At 34.1% G+C, this 7303-nt stretch overlaps 1 long non-coding RNA gene across 2 annotated transcripts; it reads right to left on the bottom strand.

Moving 5' to 3' along the window:
• Positions 1-5283: 5283 nt before the first annotated feature.
• LOC108369915 (uncharacterized) lies at positions 5284-6672 on the bottom strand. 2 transcript variants are annotated; one of them, XR_001848579.1, is made up of 3 exons: positions 6562-6672; positions 6324-6451; positions 5284-6261 (listed from the first exon to the last, which is right to left on the bottom strand). It is a non-coding gene; the product is annotated as an uncharacterized LOC108369915 (long non-coding RNA). The 2 variants fall into 2 exon arrangements; XR_001848580.1 differs by having other exon boundaries at positions 6524-6588.
• Positions 6673-7303: the final 631 nt, after the last annotated feature.

Here is a 7303-nt window from a genome sequence, read left to right as displayed (position 1 = left end):
GCAAAACATGATTTTTATGCGAGACAAATTTCCACAGAAACTAACGGTAGAAAAAGATTTTTTGGATATCCATTCTATTTTTCAGCTGGCTACGATGTAGCATTCTACTTTGCATTCCCTGAAATGAAGCAAAGAAGCGAAATAAAAAAAAAATATTGTAGGACATTCTACTTTGCATGCCCTGAAATGAAGCAAAGAAGCGAAAAAAAATAAAATGTTGTAGGACATTCTACTTTGCATTCCCTGAAATGAAGCAAAGAAGCGAATTAAGAAAGAAATATTATAGGACATTCTACTTTGCATTCCCCAAAATGAAACAAAGAAGCGAAATAAATAAAATATTGTATGACATTCTACTTTGCATTACCTACAATGCCTAAAAGAAGTGAAAAAATTCGAAGGCATTACAACGCTATGCCTTCTAGAACACGTTACCACTAAAAGCGATTACCGATTTTTTGCTGGGTATGTAGGTAGATATGAATAAACGCACCAAAGTATATACATACATACATATGCATAAGCCTTGGTGCACTTCTAAAGGCCAGGCACTTTCATTTGATACCTCATTTTTGAAAACCATGCGATGGATGTAAATATTATAAGTTTGGACAGGCGGCAACTCTGTTCAAAAAATAAATCCATATGTACGTCTTCAGGCCCAGTGCTTTCATTTGACACCTTATTTTTTTAATCCAAAGAACCGCGCAGATTTTATAATTTTTAAAATAGTGGCAATCCTATTCAAAAAAATATATCATAACTGCACATCCAGAGGCTAAGCCCTTTCATTTGACACCTCATTTTTGAAAATCGGGATAACTGCGTAATTATCATAATTTTAAACGCAGGTGGCACCCCTATTAAAAAAATATATCCTTACTGCACATCCAGAGGCCAAGCCTTTTCATTTAACACCTCATTTTTCAAAATCGGGAGAACGGTGTAAATATCATAATTTTAAATGCAGGTGGCAACCCTATCAAAAAATATATGCTTTCTGCGCAAGAATGATAGAATACAAGATTGCGCCAATCGAGCTGAGAGCAACTGGCCGTGACGTCAAAAAATACCAGAATGAGAGAGCAAGACGAACTCGACAAGAAAAAGAGGAAGCATCGAAGAAAAGGCAGTGTTGCCAAGTTTTGACTTTGAAAAAGCACCAAATTTGTATTGATGTATTTTATGGACTTTATATGAATACATAATTTTATTGTAAGGATGCCGATTCAAAAATCAATGTTTCTTGCACAACGGTCGATGACGAACTCGACAAGAAAAAGAGGAAGCATCGACCAAAAGGCAGTGTTGCCAAGTTTTGAATTTGAAAAAGCACCAAATTTTTATTGGTGTATTTTATGGACTTTATATGAATACATCATTTTATTGTAAGGATGCCGATTCAAATTAATAAAAATCAATGTTTCTCGCACAACGGTCGATTTCTTCTGGCATGATTGAAGGTGCTGCACATATTTCGTTGTCGCCTATGATTGTCACTGTGCTATGATTTTGTTTAAATTTTTGTAAAATTGCTTACCACACTTACGATTGCTATAAATTTTGCTTCCATTTTGTTAAGATTTTCTAATTTGATGTCTTCAAACTAAAAACAAAAGCACCAAAAACGCACCAAGCACAAAACTCAAAAATTGTCGCGTTTTGAATACCCACTAAATTTGGTGCGAAAAGCATCAAGTTGGCAACAGTGTATGTAAACAAAAGTATTTTATGACGTCAGCGATTGGGTGGATGCTGTCAAATCGACGAAGAGAGGGTTAGCGGTCCGCGAATGGCGCGACCTTTATTTTCTGGATCGTGCTTTCTGCGCATCTAGACTCTAGATTCTAGAGCAGTGTCCGCCAAAAAGAGAAGTCTTAAAATGAGAATGTATTAGTTATGAAATAAAAAAATGAGAATGTGTTGGTGGTAATGCACGGAAATGCGTCGTCAACCTGCTTCGCCTATTGTTTGCATGCAACTAAATAAAATTTGTTGCTCTGCTACTCTTTCTGTTGACGTTCGGATTGTGTACGTGTAAGGAGCCGATTGTGTACATGTGAAAGGCCGAATATAGTTCGTTTCCCAGGAAAGTGTTTGGCGGGCACTGATGTAGAGCACAATCGGCTTCTTACACGTACACAATCCGAACGTCAACAGAAAGAGTAGAAGACAGTGTTGCCGCGCCCGCAAAATAAAGTTTAACAAAATCTTTCAAAAAGTTTAACAAATCCGGTTAAAATTAAGCGACTTATTTAGCGGGTCTTCTTAAAACGAAAATGCTTGGAGTTACTGTTTGTTTCATCCTGAGCTTGGTAAATTGGTTATAGAAATAAAAAGAAAGTAAGTCAGTAAGAAAAGGCTCCCTAAGGCTGAGTTTTGTCGTCAAAAGTAAGGATGTTGTAGTCTAAGGGCCAATTTCAAATGTATATTTAAACGGCACTTAAGCTTGATCGTGGATTGTTGTTTAAATGCCATTTAGCTTTCCTTGGGTTTCAGATCAACTTTGTTTAAATATGCCAAACAATTGGCAGCACTGCTGCTTATTAATTTAAATTGTTGTTGCATTTGCTTGTTTGTTTACATTTTCTGCTGAACAGCTGATTGTTTTAGGTGGGATTTGGTGGGATTGATTAAATAACCTACCAATCAATCTTGGTTGTTTGGTATAAACACAGGGTCGCATATCTCATATTTAAATAGCAAAATTGGCCATTTAAGTGCAGACTAAATGTATGATTTGAAAATGAATAGTGGAAACTAATCAAGAATCTATACTTAAGTAGGCCATCTGAAATCGGGCCTAACAGTTGCTAAATTTGAAAACTATTACACATTCTTTCAGGCTTTCAACACATACTCCTATAATAGTTATCTGCCCTTTCGCTAGTTTTTTGAATGCATGCAAAAAACGAGTTTAGAATCATGTTATCCATAATGTGCGTGTTGATCTTTTCACGCAAATGAAGGGACCTAAAGTTCTAGGTTGCCTCCGAACGGCAAATGGTTTTCATAAGAAGCGATTTCATGGCAGAAGTACACTCGGGGGGTTTGAACATGCGACGACCGCTGATCGGGAATTGCGTAGAGCAAAATTTGCTGGAACTTTATGTGGGATCTGTATGACAGTCCCCTAAAATAAATTTGAAAAATTGATTGAAATAGTAACTCTTCTGACTATGAATTTTTGAGGAAAATTATCCCTTTTGACTATTTAGGCAAAAATATTTTGCAAAACGAAGAAAAGTTTAACATTTTAACAGTCAGGAAAAACTTAAGCAATTTTGCTTAAATTGAAGCAAAACGGCAACGCTGGTAGAAGAGCAAAAAATTTTATTTAGTTGCATCACAGTATACCAGTAGAAAAGGTTTTTGTTGTTGTGGCTGTTAATTTGGTCCCCATAAAGGACTTGAGGGTTGCGAGCAACTATTTTGCCGCATTCAGGGTGCTGTGCAGCAAAATAATGTGGTGAAAAATTTTAACATCGGATAAATGGCGAGAGAAATATTGTTATGCGCATTATAAGTAAGCATGAACGTAATAAAATTTTTCATACTTCAATACAACTAATTAGCGCTACTTTTGCAATTCGAAATGATCTTAAAAATATTTGTAGTGAAATATGTACTTTATGAGTTAAATGGAAACTATCTTGTATGTAAAAATATATTCCGATTTACTTCAAATAAATGATGTTAAATGTTTTATATATGGATCTAATTTTAATAATAAAATTTATTACTTTCATCTACATTGTTTTTATTTTAAGTTTTCACGAGTAGTTGCAGTTTTCTGCAATTGTCTCTGGCCGACTATACATGTTAAAGCCAAATAATTTCACAATTTGTACCCTATTAAAGGTTTATATTTTAATAAAATGTGATCAATTATTTAAGAATATATATATTCCGATCAAACTATAGTACTGAATGCTTGACAAATAATTATTTAAATCAAATGATCAATAGTGAACGCACTCGGAGTGAATTTTGGAACACGGAGCGAAATATGCATATTAAGACTAAATAATTTCTAACTTTCTACCATATTATACGTTTATATTTCAATGTAATATGATTAATTACTGAAGAATATATAAACTCCGAACAAACTTCACTACTGAATGCTTGACAAACAATATTTGAATCAAAAGATCAATAGTGGACGCGCTCGGAGCGAATTTTGGAACACGATATAAATGTTAAGACTAAAAAATTTCTTATAAGCTTATGTTTTAATATAATATAATTAATTACTGAAGAATATATTAACTCCGATCAAACTATAGTATTAATTGTATGACAAACTATTTAAATCAAATGATCAACAATGAACGCGCTCGGAGCAAATTTTGGAACACTTCATAGAATATTTACAGAGGAAGTATATTATTTGGTAGAGATCAAAATGTATTTAACAAAGTGTGATTGAATTTGATATTGCTCCCAGAAGAACCATCCTATAGTCATATTGAAAAAAAAATTTTATGCATTTTGAATCGTTTGTTTATATTTTTTTACATAATATTAAGAGAGCCGCACTGAGTTGTCAATAACACCTTGTTTAATACACCCATGATACAAATATTTAAAGGTAAAAGCGCTTGCTCAATTCGTCGGCCATCATTTATTTTTTGAAGTTTGTCTATTTTATAAAATTGAAATTTTGAGAGCAACTCAAATGCCAAATAAAAGTAAAACAAAAAACAAATATGTGAAAATATTGAAATTTTCATTTATTTGAGACTGAAAATGAGAATGTATTTGTGAGATTGGAAATTTGAAAACATTTTTGTAATGTTAGCAAACTTCAAAAATGTTCAGGCTGCCTCTCAGCGGTTTTACCTTCAGATTTTTGTATCATGGATACACCTCGAGATACCACGAACAAGTTTTCCTTTGTTTATTTTTACTTAAAGTCCTTAAATATGTATCTTGATTTCTGTAGAATACGTATTCATTTTTTTAACCTTTTTAAAAAAAGGGAGGACAGTCGGATCTACGTAACCAGAACGACCTGAATGAGCATTAAAGTCGGTTGTATTTTTTGCTCAAAATTACTTGTTATTATTCAGATACAGTTTCGCTACTATTTAGAGATTTCTCGACATACTTGTTCACATTACTGTTATTTATTATTTTTCTTATTAGTCGTTTATATGTTTAGGACTTACTGTGGGTGCTTTAAGATTCATTTTGTAAATATGTATGTACATATAAAAAACAATTGCGATATTTTATTTTATTTTAAATTATGAATTTTATTCGTGCAATTTTTTATGTTTAATAGTTTTGAGATTTTTTGGTTCTGTTGTATTCTTTTATTGCATATCTTTAACTCTTTTACTTTAAGTTATAATGTTGAAGATAAGCCTTCTGCCTTTGTCAAGCACTTTAGCTAGGTACGAGAAATTTAGCATATGCACGTAAGAGTATAGGGTAGGTATAGGGCTGTGCTGCCGCGATTCTCCAACATCTTGTCAAAGGAGAAAATATATTGGTGGCGGAATCCATCGTAGTCCGATTTTTCATAAAATCTACAAAAAAGCGATCACTGAATCTGAACTGCTATGAACGTGTGTATTCAAAGCAAGCACTGCGTTCGTAGCTACTCGAATTTAATTGCTTTTTCATAGATTTCACGGAAAATCGGACTACGATGGATTCTATGACAGCCTTGATTAGTTCGTGCCAATATAGCAACTCAGTTACCAGCTTTCAGTTGCTAGTTGCCATCGGTAATACCATTTCAGCCACTGGCCAACCCACTGAAGTTCGGTTGTCCTCCGTAATCGACCCATTAAATCGGAATCGAATATGCATGCACGTTCTGCAGAACGATAAATATTTTGTAAATGTGTGCTCTGTCCGCTAACGAATTCCAGCCATGTGTGAAATATCGTATGTGAAGCCTCCGTCTAACTTAACGATTGTCAAAGGCACGCCAGAAGATGTTTCATCATATGTTTTCGACCATCGTCTTCTTCGAGTAAGTTCATCGATTCCAAAAACTTTACAACCTCTATGTGCCAGCATCCCTTAGTGTTTTTGCCAATGACATGGCACTATTGCACTGTTAATAACCAAATTTAGCCGCAGTTGCATTCACACGTGATATAATAGCTATTGTCGGCATGTGGGAGTCCCCAGGAGATGGCGTTTGTTCAGCTATCGAAATCATTACACCGACGGCGGTGGGCAGTACTGCTGGAACATATTTACCACAGCGGTGGTTGTGGCGTTTTGTTCTGCAACAATAGCCTGCAATGATGACATGTCATATAATGTCGATGAACAAAGATATAAAATTGAAAATGACTAACCTTATTCCCGGCCGATTGGGAGACCACCCTTGGTCACGACCAGAACGCATTTACCAAGAGGAAAAACCGCAGGGATTGCAGTAGTTCTTGCAATCACCGTTGATGATGCTGTGCTTGTAATTAATAGTCTGAAAAGGCAGAAAATTGCATTAATCAAATGTTAAACACATCAAATAAATAAATTTCAATAATTTGTTTACCATTTTACAAACCGAATTACCAAGAAATAGAAACTCACCGCTTTGCGATACAGAAATAATAACCAACAGGGGTGCATTTTCTTGGTAAACAGCAGAAGCGCTCAGAGCAATCTGATCCACAATATTATTTTCTGAAAAATAAGACTCGAAAAGAGTTTTTAAACATGATTATCACATTATCTAATTAGCGCACACTATCGAGTTTATTTCTAGTAGAATATAATTGTATTATCTCAGACTTTTTTTCAATGTTTTCTAATATTCGTTCTTTTGGAATGCAAAAGCAACCATGCGCTCAATTTCTTGTGGGGAAATTTGGCCCCCATAAAGGACTTTCACCACGAAACAGCTACAAAAACAAAAACCTTTTCTACTGGTATACTGTGAGTTGCATGCAAACAATAGGCGAAGCAGGTTGATGACGCATTATTGTTGAATAAAGTAGGTACACTGAGCAGAATGAATGAATATTCATTCAAAAATTTTATAACACAATTTTTCGTACATACACCCCTAGAAATAGGTATGTATATGGTACCAAGTCGTGCTTTTTCTTCATATTAAAAGAACTTTGTCCTCAATTGTTATTTATCTTTTGGTTTAATCGTTATTTTAAATTGTTCTTAAATGTCAAGTTTTACCTAATTTTAAAATAAATATATATTAGATATATATATTTTTATTTTATTCCTACTTGAAATCAACGAAATTTTCTTTTAATATTCAGAGAGTACGAAGCACGTTATCTTTTTGCTCAGAAATCCACACTTAAATTATAAA

Source organism: Rhagoletis zephyria, unplaced genomic scaffold (genome assembly GCF_001687245.7).
Source record: "Rhagoletis zephyria isolate East Lansing unplaced genomic scaffold, Rhagoletis_zephyria_1.1 Rzeph_scaffold_03906, whole genome shotgun sequence".
NCBI lineage: Eukaryota > Metazoa > Arthropoda > Insecta > Diptera > Tephritidae > Rhagoletis > Rhagoletis zephyria.
Note: the sequence above shows the minus strand (reverse complement) of the source record. Positions and strands in the feature narration are given on the sequence as shown.